The sequence below is a fragment of the Carcharodon carcharias genome, chromosome 5 (genome assembly GCF_017639515.1).
Source record: "Carcharodon carcharias isolate sCarCar2 chromosome 5, sCarCar2.pri, whole genome shotgun sequence".
NCBI classification, from domain to species: Eukaryota; Metazoa; Chordata; class Chondrichthyes; order Lamniformes; family Lamnidae; genus Carcharodon; species Carcharodon carcharias.
In genome coordinates, this window is record NC_054471.1 from 157443747 (window position 1) to 157457102 (window position 13356).

Genomic DNA, 13356 nt, shown 5'->3' on the forward strand with positions numbered 1-13356 from the left:
AGTCAATTGAAATCCCAGAAACTGGACATCACTGTAGTGACACCAAGGGTCAGTTCTTTGGATCAAAACATAAAGGCTGATGAAGCCATATTCTGACTGGTAGCACCTGGGACTCAACAAACTTGGTCAAGTAACAGCTTCTCAGGTACTGTAAGGGTTAATATGTATTGACTAGTCTGTCAAATAACATATTATCTGATCATTTATTTTGGTTACACACATCAGCTCCTTGCTTAATTTTGCAATGTCAAGTGTCAAATGAAGCACGGCAGTTAATTCAGCAGAGAACAGAAAAAATTGATGTTATTATGCTTTGAAGCTTCAAACAGCACTGGCCATCATTTGCATGAAATCATGTAACAAATACCTAGGCCAGGATTTTCTGGTCACCAAGCGGACTCGGTGGGGGCAAGCAGGAGCGGCCACGACTTGGATTGCCGCTTGCGATTGGGCCGTGAACGCCATTTCACACTGGATGGCCAATTAACAGCCAGCCAGCATGAATTGCGCACTGCAGCACTCAGCACTGCCTCTATGTTGGGGAGGGGGGGGTGCCAGTGCGGAACTTCCCGCATGCGTGTGGGTGCGTGAAGTAATAGCTTCCTGAGGCACAGAGCTGCACCAACCAAAATATTGCGCAAGTGCACAATGATGTCGTGATTCTTGCCCAATATCAATGCGCGTCATTTTATGCTCGCTTGGGATGGCTGTGCATCTGCCTGACGAGTCCAACATTCTGCCACTAGACCAACATAAGTTTTATTGGCCAGTCCTGTTTTATCACTATGCTAATTCGCTATGTTAATTTGTGTTGGCTGAAGGTAACCATTCATAAGTTAGCAAATAAACTTGCTATAACAACGCTGTGGGTGTATCTACGGCACAGGGACTGCAGCAGTTCAAGGAGGCAGCTCACCACCACCTTCCCAAGGGCAATTAGGGATGGGCAATAAATGCTGGCCACATCCCGTGAATGAATGAATAAAATTGTGGACACAAATGTTGAAGGAGTGAAATAAGTCAACAACAGATGATGCCATTATGTAAAATAGGAGAGCACGATAAAACACAATGTTACATTTGCCCCCTATTGTGCCAACCGTGTCCATAAAGTTGTTCCCATCACACGTCTGGGTGCTTTCATTCTACAGTGTTTGTTCCAGAAAGAAGTCAAAGCCCAGAGGGTGTTTCCTTCATGGCGGAGTTCAGCTCAGATGCATTTCTGATTGGAGACAGCAACATGAAAATCCTTGAAATGAATGATGCTACAGCTCAATGGGCTTTCAGTGCTCAGACCACTTTCAGGCTTTTAAAATCAAACAGGTTCCAAGTAGTTGAGAGATGGTAGCCAGCTGCTTGCTCAGCCGGGAGCTGCTGGAGTTCCTTCCGATTGGTGTTAGATCAGCAGTCTGAGCTGTGAGGCGAAAATGATCCAAAAGGCGGGAAGCATGGCGGTCATGTGATATGGCCCATTGATGAGTTTAAGTACAGCCTCGCAGCAGTTTCTGTGCTTCTGGCCAAAATCCATTATTTCCCTTAGGAGCGAAATGGTGGCTGTTAACACTTCTGCAGGTATAATAAGTTTCGATGTCTCTGTCTTTATTATCGTCCTGGCTGGGGAGAGTCAATTCAGCTGTTAGTCATCTAGTTTTATGATTATAATGTGGCCTTACAATGGGGTGCGAGATTCCACAAGGTTGAGAGTAGAACTCTTTTGTTCTTGTAATTTCTGTTGGTAGCTCCCAGAACAGATGGCCAATCTTGTGAGTTATGTGACCTATAGCAGCCATTTTGTGGTTCAGCAAAAGTCCAATTTAAAATAGCAAAAAAAAAATAAAGTTTGAATGCACACAGTGTTGATTTCTTTACATGTCTTATTGACATGACAATAGACAGTGAAAATTGTTTGTGTGTCATGGGCATTATCAGATTGGAGATGGATTGGTAGCACCTCAGTCAGTAATGCTCGATTCCTTTCTGTTTTTCTTTTGTACTTCTCTTTCTCATACATATGCATATATATTAGAAACCTTTAAAAACAAATTGATCTGGTATAGGAAACACAATATCAACATTTGCTAAGGATTTTCAAATGATGCTAATTTGGCAAACAGCAAGGACTGTAAAAAAACTTCAGGAAAAGATAGGTGACCAGCATCGACAGATTGGTAGCAAATGTAAATTAATGTAGGAAAGTGTGCAGTCATGGATTTTGAAGGAAAAATTTAAGGAATGGAACTGAAAAGTGTGGATGGACAGGGCTCAAACCCATAACTCTTTGAAAGTATGATTTCCAGTAGATAAGCCTCATTATGTATTTTTGGCTGAGAGCCCAGGCATCCATTAGAGTACTAAAACACTTGAGCCCCAGGGAAAACATTGCTTGATTGACAGCCCCGGTTCTCTGATCGCTTCTCTCAATTGCACAGTGTTGATTTACACAAGTCAAAGAGGTTTCAAGTGCTTTTAATTTTAGCTATTGATACTTTAAAGCATCTGGATGATTGATACTTTTATTGGCCTGTAATAAAAGGAAGTTTATTCTTAAGAAAGTGGAAGGTTATCAATGAATTACTTTTTTAAAGCTTTTTTTAACACACCCTACTGTCATTATAGGGTTCATTGGTTCTGTATAGTGTATAGTGGTTGAATGGACATAGAAATACCATAGCTAGGCATGAGAGGCCATAGAGAGTGAATGGGGGGGGCATACCTTTGCATGATGGCATGAAGGGCCATAGAGGTGAGGGCATACCTTGGCATGGGGGGGCATAAGGGGCCATAAGGGTAGTAGGGGAGCATGAGGTGGCATGGATGGGACCTGGAGAGTGTATGAGAAGGGGTGAGGGTATGAGGGCTGAGGGCTGAGGGCTGAGGGCCTTTCTTTTTCCAATATAATTGGGATGAAGTCCTACATCACTGCCTCCGCACCCAGCAGCCCCTGTGACTGCCTCTGAACTCTTTCCCGGGTCGGCTGTCCTGGCTGCAGCCCGGACCTGGCTGCAGCCCGGACCTGCCTTGCCCCTGCCACCCCCCTCACCCCACAATGAAAATCCAACCTTACCTGGCATTTTCTCCCGAGTCAAGTGGGTGGAGCTGAGGATTTCTCCAACTTCCGCAACTAAAATCCAACTCCATGTATCCAATTCTGTGAAGTTGAGCTCCTTCCCTTCTGATTCTGAGGGGAGATTGCTTTCATTGAGCCGAGACTGACAACTGGCAAATGTGGGAAGAACAAGATGATAAATTTGTACCAGACCACAGTTAGAGCACTGTGGGCAGTTTTGGAGATCCCATGATCAAAAACATATCAAAGCCACAGAAAGCTAACATACTAAATCCACCAGGACAATGCTAAGGATGAGAAGCTATCTATTCAGGAGCAGGGAAATTGCGGAAGTATACCTGAGTCCCTTCATTCCTAAGAATGGCACCTCTCGGTTGCTGAGTGATGCACGAGGTAGAATTTCATGAGGGCTATCCCATCCCCCATTGTTACCTTCAACAGAACCTCCCAAACCCATGATCCTCCACCACCCAGGAGAACAAGGGCAGCAGGCACTTGAGAACACACCATCTGCAATTTTGTCTCTGAGTCACACACCATCCTGACTTGGAAATACATCATTGTTCCTTCACTATCTCTAGGATAAAATCCTGGAACTTCTTTCCTAACAGGTCCTACACCACATGGACTGCAACGGTTCAAGAAGGCAGCTCACCATCACCTTCTTGAGGGCAATAAATGCTGGCCTTGCCAGCAATGCTCACACCTTGTGGACAAATTTAGGAAATGCTAGAGAAACATCTGTCATCCATTTAGACAGGTTTTCCAGGGTTTTAGCTGATCTTCCAATGACATTACAGCGGGAAGATTCTACCTTGATGGCTATTTTCACAGGTACAGAAGGCTGAGAGACAAATCTATAGAAGCCTTTAAAATCCAGTACAATTTTATGGAATCACAGAATTGTTACAGTGCAGAAGGAGGCCATTCGGCCCATCATGTCTGCACCAGCTCTCCAAGTGAGAAATTCACCTGGTGCCATTCCCCTGCCTTCTCCTCACAACCCTGCTCATTCTTCTCAAATAACAGTCCAAATTCTCTTTTTGAATGCCTCGATTGAACCTTTTAAAAGAACAGAAAAACATTTGAGCAGAAGGACTGGGATAAGCCAGTCTAGCCATAACGTGGGACAGTCAAGGTGGGCTAAATGGCCTCCTTCTGTGCTCTAATCTACTTTGCCGCTGCCCAACTAGAAGCAAGATATAGGAGCAGCTCAGAAATGCATCAAATTTTGACCCAACTTTTGAAATGTCTGGCTTCTGCCTAGTGACTTCCCAGTGAATGGCACAGCGGAAAATTACATTTCTTAAAACATATCCCAGTTTGCATGAGGGACTAGGCAATAGATGGACAGGGAGGCAGATTGGGAAGATGTAATTAGACTGGGAGGAGGTTTGTGTGGGGCATAAACATGCTCTGGCATAGACCAGCTGAACTAACTGGGCTGTTTCTGTGCTGAAGATTCTAAATAATAATAATAATAAGAAGATTCTAAATAATAACATGTAATTTAAGACATAAATACATAATAATATGTAAACTCTAGAGAAGGTAGACCCAACAGCCTCAATCTTTCCTCATAGGTGGAATTGTCCTATGAGGAGAGATTGACAAGGCTAGGCCTGTATTCTCTAGATTTTGGAAGAATGAAAGGTGATCTCATTGAAGCATACAAAATTCATACAGGGTTCGAAATGGTGATGCAGGAACAATGTTTCCGCTGGCTGGTGGGGATGGTTGTGGGGCGGGGGGGCAGGGGGTGGGTGGCGGGGGGGTGGGGGAAGATCTAGAGTCCGGAGACACAGATTCAGAATAACTAGTAGGCAATTTAGGACTGAGATAAGGAGGGATTTCTTCTCTCACAGGGTGGTGAATCTTTGGAATACTTTATCCTCTGTGGAGGCTCAGTCATTGAGTATATTCAAGACAGAGATCGATATATTTCTAGATATTAAGGATATCAAGAGATATGGGGATCGTGCAGAAAAGTGGCATGGAAGTGTAAAACCAGCCATGATCTAGTTGAATGGCAGAGCAGGCTTGTGGAGCCAAATGGCCTATGCCTGATCCTATTATGTTCCTTTGTAATTCGGCAGCCTGATTTTAACCTGGGGCCAAGGCGCAGAGGCCTAAGCAGTAAAATAAATTCCCATGACAGGGGCAATGTGAAGCCTGGGCAATTTTCACTTCTGGGCTTCATTTAAATGCCCCGATGCTGTCTCCAACCTCATGCCTGTGGGGATGACATGGTGGCTGGTGCCCGGGACTAGTGTCCGACCATCATTTCAGCTCACAGTTCCCACCAGGGCAGGCAGGATTAAAATTGGGGATAATGCCTTAAAAAATGTTTAAAATTTAAATTATAAATGATGAAAGTGAGCTATTGGCTAGTTATTGTAAAAGGACATCATTAATCCTATAAAGCAAAGAACAAAAAATTGGTACTAATAAATTTTAAGGTTAATTTAGTCTGAAGACAGCAGAGGCTGGATAAAGAGAAGTTTCAGGTGCCAGGATAGAACATAACAGACACTGAAATAGTTCCAGGGGAAGATAAATTTGGACTATTAACGTTTCAACATTAATTTCAAAAAGCTTTTCCGCATAATACAGAAACATGCTGGAAAGAGGATTGTCAGATGAGCTAAAGGCTTCACTTGCTATCAGCAGATCAAATTATCTTTCCCCCTGCGGTTTTCTGCACACCAGGAGAGCTTCATTTTACTAATACTCACTTTGCATTACGCTCGTAAGGAAAAAGGTGATTTATATTTCTTTACGAATAGAGCTACAAGGCTGTTGGCTGATCCGCCAAGTTTACCTTCAAATATTGTGCTACAAACAAATTAATCCCTTCTTGAAGGAGATGGCTCACTAAAGTGCAGTTTGAGAGGTGTCAGAAGCCCTCCACTATCTCGGCAATGTTACCGCCAGTAAATGAGCCAGTGGATGGACTCTTTTCAGCCCTGCGGAGGTGGTATGGGAGGGGTAAGTTGGAAAGATGAGTGTTGGGTCAGCTTCCTGAGCCATTCCTTCTTCCTTGGTGCCACAGGCAGGTTTACAGCACCAGCAGCCACCTGCCTGGCTGCAGTAAGAAGCCAGTTAGGCCAATTAAGGGACAAATTTCAGACTGTATCTTTTTGGCATTGGAGAGGCCCCTCGAAAGGCTAGCATCACTTTTGGAGGCAGCCTCCCAGTGGTAAGTCAGAGGGTCATCAGTACTTCCTCTCACTTGTCCAATGAGTGAGCCATGAGAATAAAAATGCCTTAGGCTTGGTCATAACCTCTCCACACTGATGGCCCTAAGGACTGTGGGCCTTCCTTATTTTAACATTTAAGCAGATGGTAAAGAGTACCTCCATTTTGAGACACCATTGCACTTCTCTTTGTGCCTCAGGGGCTCCTAACTCTCCTGATGGATCTGCCGTCCACTCAGTGCTGTGGGCTCTTCTATTGGGCCACCCACCTTGGGAGCCTTCTGGCCGTCCTTAATTGGATGGTGAACACAGAGGCAACCTCTTAATTGACTTCCCTCTGAAAGATTCCTCCATGTCAGCACGTCTCTGTAGGAAATGGTCCTGACTCATCAATACTGTGGTAATCTGAGGTGTAATACACCTTTAAGAGAATCTGAGCTGATTGGCCACGTGACTGTAAGACCCAAGCTGTGTAGTGTAGGCTACCATGTTAGTGTTAGTCTGGAATAGGGCCTGGTTGGGGAAGCACACATCATGTTAGTGTTCTGTTGTTTGTGTAAATAAATAGCATGTGCTTCATTTTGCATTGGCCTCTGCACCTGCAGTATATTGTAATCGACTCACCTGCCAACAGATAAGCGTGCAACCGGTTCGCAAGCAAAGTGACCCCATAGTAGAACATAACAACTGACGACAAGGCAAAACGCGACCAGTCGATGACACCAAGGAGAACTGTGAAAACTCAACTGTAATGAATTAGCCGTGCCCTGCAGTACAAAAACAGTTGTAAGTCCCCACTATAGTCGTCAAAGTTATCTCCGTCCAGCGTGCCACAATTTGGCCGCATTGAGCCATTTGATCAGATCACCGGTGACTGGTCACATTATTTTGAACGCCTCCCCTTTTTCTTTTTGGCCAATGGCATATTGGGGGAGCAGAAGAGGCGGGCAATCCTCTTATTGACATGTGGCAGTAAAACCTACGGCTTAATTCATAGTCTAACGGCATCCAGCACCTGAGATTCCAAGAGCTTTGATGAGTTGGTGAATATTGTGAAACGCCGCTTTTAGCCAAAACCCTCGGTAACAACATAGCGTTTTAAATTCAATTCGAGGCGTTATGCCCCTGGAGAGATAGTTGCTTGCTATGTAGCAGCCTTGCAACAACTGACAGAGCACTGTGAGTTCAGGACATCGATTAATGACGTGTTAAGAGACCAGTTAATGTGTGGGGTTAACGAAGAAGCCATTCAAAAAAGGTTGTTACCAGAAACAAATTTAGACTTCAGCAAGGCACTGGAGTTGACATTTGCAATGGAGATTGCGGTGAGGGACTCGGAAGAAATCAAGGGAGCACAAAATGTTGCCGTTCTTCACGTCGGGAAGGAGGCACTGGCTAGAAATGGCGCAGAAGCGCAGGGCTCTGCGGAATGACGGGAAACAGCCGCCATTAACAGACCAGCAAAAATCAATGGTTTAATGGATAAAAAACCACATTAATTGTAGCAGAATTGGAACCAGACAGCCTACAAATGAATGACAATTTAAAAGACTCGAGGGTTTCTGTTGTCATTGCAATGGGCACATTATGTGATATTGTAAAGAAAGATTGAGGCAAAATCTCAAACAAAAAGACAGAAGTCGTGAAATCATATAATGGAGGAACCAGAAGAAACAGTGTGAGATATGTACTCACTACACAACTTAAAAATGGGTAAAACAGAGCCAATCTATGTGACAGTAGAAGTCAATAGAAAACCCATTCAAATGGAGGTGGTACAGGCGCATCCACAACAGTCACAGGGAACAGATGTTTAAGTATCTGAATGGAGGAGGCCACTCACGAAAGCTGGAAAACTCAGATGCCAGACTATATACTGACGAAGACATATGAGTAAAGGGTATGTGCAAAGTTCCAGTACAATATAGAAGCTAGTCTGCTAATCTGTCCCTCATAGTGATAGCAGGCAGAGGACTGAGTCTCCTTGGAAGAAACTGATTAAGAGAGATCAATCTTGAGAGATTACTGAGATCTCAATCAGAAGCAGGAAATGTTGCTGTTCGAAAAAAGGAGCATGTAAAGATTCAACAAAAGGAACTCATAGAGCTGACGCTTAAGGACAGAGTTTGGGTTGAAGTCAGTAACCTCCAAAAAGAAGAAGAAAACTAGCTGGTAGACTTTTGCATATTGAAGATTCCATCAGATCCCAAGTTGTACCACTAAAAAGGTATGAGGAAGAACAGAAAGAATTCCACATATCTCTGGCTGAGATGAAGAATCAATTATTCAAGGAAGCATAACAATACTTAATTCTCCAGGAAACAACTAACAAATATAAAAATAAATGGAAGAACTGAACAACCAGCTATGTGGAAGCCAAGAAGCCTTAAAAATAGAGATCCCTGAGTTTTCAAAGTAGTTGATAGATGAGGAAGTGATGGAAGACTCAACCACTGAGTCGACTCAACCAAGTCAAGCTCATACCTGAGCCTAGTCTAGCCAATAGGGAAGTTGAAGAGGAAGCCAAGATTAAAGTCAGCACTGCCAAGAAGAAAACCCATCAAAAGAACACATGTTGGAAGAGAAAGCAAAATTACTAACAAGGCCCCGAATTTTTTTTTACACAACAGGAAGCTGATCATTTTGTGTTAAATTTAGCCTTGCCCAACATCCTGATTTTTCAGAACCTGCCTGACCGTTGCCCTTCATATTGTTGAACTTGGAGGGGAAGGGCAGCAGGAGTGCATGCAAGGGGGCCCAAAAGAGCATAAAAACATTCCCGTTGGAGTCTACACCACAGGTAGAAGGAACTCCTCTTGCTTTGGAAGTACCTGAAGGACCCATTGAGCCTGAGAGAGTCAAAGAGGCAAACCTACAGGTTCCTACTGGGGAGCCTAATGGACAGATAACTCCTGAGAAGGAGGCCTCAGATAAACCATCCAAAGTCGTAGAACTACGACAGTCGACACATTTGAAAAAGCATCCTGAGAGACTGGCTTTGTAAATAGTTCATTTGTGTAAATAATTAACATATTGTAAAATGCACTTTCAGTAAAGGGGGAGGGATGTGGTAATCTGAGGTGTAATACACCTTTAAGAGACCATGAGTAGATTGACCATGTGACTGTGAGACCCAATAGCTGTGTAGCGTGGGCTTCCATTTAAATATTAGTCTGGAGTAAGGTCTGGTTGGGGAAGCGCAAATCATGATAGTGTTCTATTGTTTGTGTAAATAAATAGCATGTGCTTCATTTCATATTGGTCTCTGCATCTGCAGTATATTGTAATTGACTCACCTGCTGACAGATAAGCGTGCAACCGGTTCGCAAGCAAAGTGATGCCATAATAGAACATAACAATTACAGGCATATGAGTTTCAGTGATTTATTTTCCACCATGGGCCAACAATCAAACTGGATTTTGTCTCAATCTGATGCAAACTTTCTAATGGGGAAAACCAAATATTTTCACAGAAGTGGAAACATTAGTTAATACAAAAGCAAAATACTTTGGATGCTGGAAACCAAAAATGCTCGAAATGCCAACAGGTTAAAAGAACTTGGGTGTAATGTGCATGAGCCACAGAAAGTTAACATTCAGGCAAAGCAAACAATCAGGAAGGCAAATAATATGTGAGCTTTTGTGACAAAGGGAGTGGAGTATAAGAGTAAAGAAGTCTTACAACAATTATACAGGATATTGTTGAGGCCACACATGACGTACTGCGTGCAGTTTTGGTCTCCTTACCTAAGACTTGCCCTACAGTAGGGTGAGGGAGAGAAATCATGGGCCCTTGTGTTTTTCCTGTTTCCGGGCCCACTGGTCACATTATGTAACAATTTTTAATTATTGAATTTAAATAAGTTCGACAATTCTGTTTGTTCTGGAATTTCAATTTTTTGGCACACAATACTAATTTATTACAATTGAATATATTATTTTAAAGTGTGTGTGTATAATATATAAAATATGACAATGATTGAACAATCAGTTCATCAAAACACCCTGCACCATATTCATTTTCATTCTCTGTCCAAAAGACTTTGCGGAATTCTTCTGAACAGCTAAATCTTTCACTTCATCTCTTCCAACCCAGGGGACAGTGAATGGCCATCCCTCTATTGTTTGTAAGGTTTAACCTTTATAATTTGAAATCAAGAACCATCCTTCCACAAAAGGAGAGCCACACACAATGGAATCTAAAAAGTGGATAGAATAGTACAACATAGAAGGAGGCCATTTGACCCATCAAGCTTGGGCAGGCTCTTTTGAGCAGCAATCCATTCTTTCCCCAAATCCCTGTAACATTTTTCTCTTTCCAAATACATATCCAATTCTCTTTTGAAAGCTAGGATTGAACCTGCTTCCAGCGACTTGTCAGACCAAATGATCCAACCATTCATTGCAAAAAAGCCTCTGATCATTTGTCAATCACCTTAAATTTGTGTCCTCTCGCTCTCAGCCCTTCAGCCATTGGAAACAATTTGTTTTTATTTTCTCTATATAAACTCTCATGATTTTAAGTACATCTATCAGCCTTTTCTGCTTTAAAGAGAACAACCCCAGCCTCTAGAGCTGTAACCCCTCATCCCTGGAACCATTCCAGTAAATCTCTACCGTAGCCTCTCCAAAATCTTCACATCCTTCCTGAAGTGTGGTGTCCAGATTTGAACACAAAGCTCCAAGCGGGCCGAACTGGTGTTTTATACAGACTTAGAATAAATTCCTGACTTTTGCACCCTATTCACCCCATTCCCACTAAACCTAAACCCGCTGACCACCCAACTTCCTTTCCTGATCCCCATGCCAGTTCAAGTAGTTTATAAAGTTCACTATACTCAGGCACTGCCCCTTCCACATTCAAAATTCCCCTCCTAAGGAAAACAACTCTCAATACCTCTGTACTTGCAAACTACCACTTTTTCTCCAAAGTCCCTTTCCTCTGAACATGTTATTGTACCCAGTGCCCATCTTCCTGCAAGTCCGTTTCTGAATTTCTCCAATTCTGCCATGGTCACTGTCACTGCACTGAAACAGCTCCAAACCAAGTTGCAATGACATCCTCTATAATTGTGACCTAGATCGCCCTGCGGCTTTTGATGTCCATCCTTTCTCTAATTTTTCTCGCTGCCATCCAGCTCAGTGAGATTGCCCTCACTTATTGGTTCCAGTCAACAATGGGTTCTCTTCCCACCCCTCTACATGCCAGGTTTCACAAGTATGTTGAGCTCATCCAGGTCTACCCTCTCTACCAACTCTCACTACACATCCACCACCTCTGTACTGGCAGACTCCTCATCTGAGATCCAGTCTTAAATAGCTGTGATATCCTCCAGTTAGGGTTAAAACAGCAGCATTCCATCTCACTCCCCATTCGCTGTCTCAAGCTGAACCAAAGTGCAATCTCAGTGTTCTATTCAACCCTGGGCTAAGTTTTCCATCATAAATTGATGCTACATTGGATAAATTATACATTGTGATGACTCAATGGAGCAGACAGGTTCCGTCAAGAATCAGTTAAACTTTATTACAGTGATATTTTTTAGTGCTTGATTAGATTTCTCATTGGAAAAGCCCCGCCCCACAGATTGCCCATGCTAAGAGTTCACTGGTTGGAGCCCCCAAAGTACATCACATGACCTGTGATTGACAGGACGGAGTGGCTACATCCAGTTGCCACATTTCCTCCCCCTTTAGATTTTTACAATTACTCTTTACAGAAAAACATTTTAATAATCCAACAAACATATATACAATTTCAGGTGATTATAAATCAAGTCTCTGAGGTGCTCTTCTTATATGGCTAGAGCAGTGTAGCTTTACCACTGGAGGTTCCTGAACAGGATCGACAGGATCTGGAGCTGCACTATGAGCCACATCATTGGAACTCGGCAGTTCAGTGTTCGGCAACTCTTCTGAAACATCCAGAATGTCTGTTCTAGGTCGATTACACATCTCAAAAGATGACAGTTCAATGTTAATCACAAATGGATCAATTAATTGTTGGAATGTCTCTCTGGCACGAATGTGATCTATGTGCTTACGGACAATCCTATCTCCCACTTGTACTTGGAAAGATAATGGACCAATCTCTAAAACAATGGCTGCCAAAGCCCAGCAGGATCCACTGCCAAAACTTTGCACTTATACCGTGTCACCTACACTGAATGTGTGAGCTTTATGGTGTAGGTCATAGTTAAATTTCTGATTACTCTGGTTCTGTGCTACCTTCCCCGCTAAATTCGAAAACACCAAGTGTAAAAGTGTAGGTAGATGGCGTTTCATTAATAACTCTGATGGTGTTGAACCCATAGTTGAATGTAGTGTTATATGAAACCAGAAAAGTTGAGATTCCAAAGTGCCTTCCCATAATCTTTTCATACCAGGCTTCAAAGTTTGTACTGCCTTCTTGACTAGATCATTCAATGAGGGGTGCCAAGGGACTGTTTTTTATATAATATGTGTTTTATAATATAATATGTTTTATAATATAATATGTATTTTAACATGTCAGACTCCATTCAGGTCCATAAATTCCTGAAACTCGGTGCTGGTAAAGGCTGTACCATTATCAGAAACTACAATTTCAGGTAGGCCATTAATGCTGAAACAGTGACATTGTTTCTCAATAGTTACATTCAGACATTGGCAATTTGAATTCGTAAGCATCCATCAATCTTGAATGTGCATCTACAATTAACAAAAACATGGTACCTAAGCGTGGACCTACATAATGAATATGCAGTCGAACAAAGGGTCAACAAGGCCACTCCCATGGATGCAGGGGATATGAAACAGGCAACTTCTGTTGTTGCTGTCAGAGGAGACAGTGCTTGACAATGCTTTCAATGTCACTCTCAATGCCTGGCCACCAGACATAGCTTCATGCAAGCATTTTCACCTTTGATATGCCCAAATGCACACTGTGGAGCTCTGTCAAGAGTGGCTCTCTACCTTGTGAAGGGACAACAACTCTTGAACCCCACATCACAATTTCATCTTGAAGCTTAATTCCACATTTCTGACATGGAATCCTCTCAATTCTTCAGATATAGGAGAGTTTGGCCACACTTGCAAAACAAAGTCTCTGAC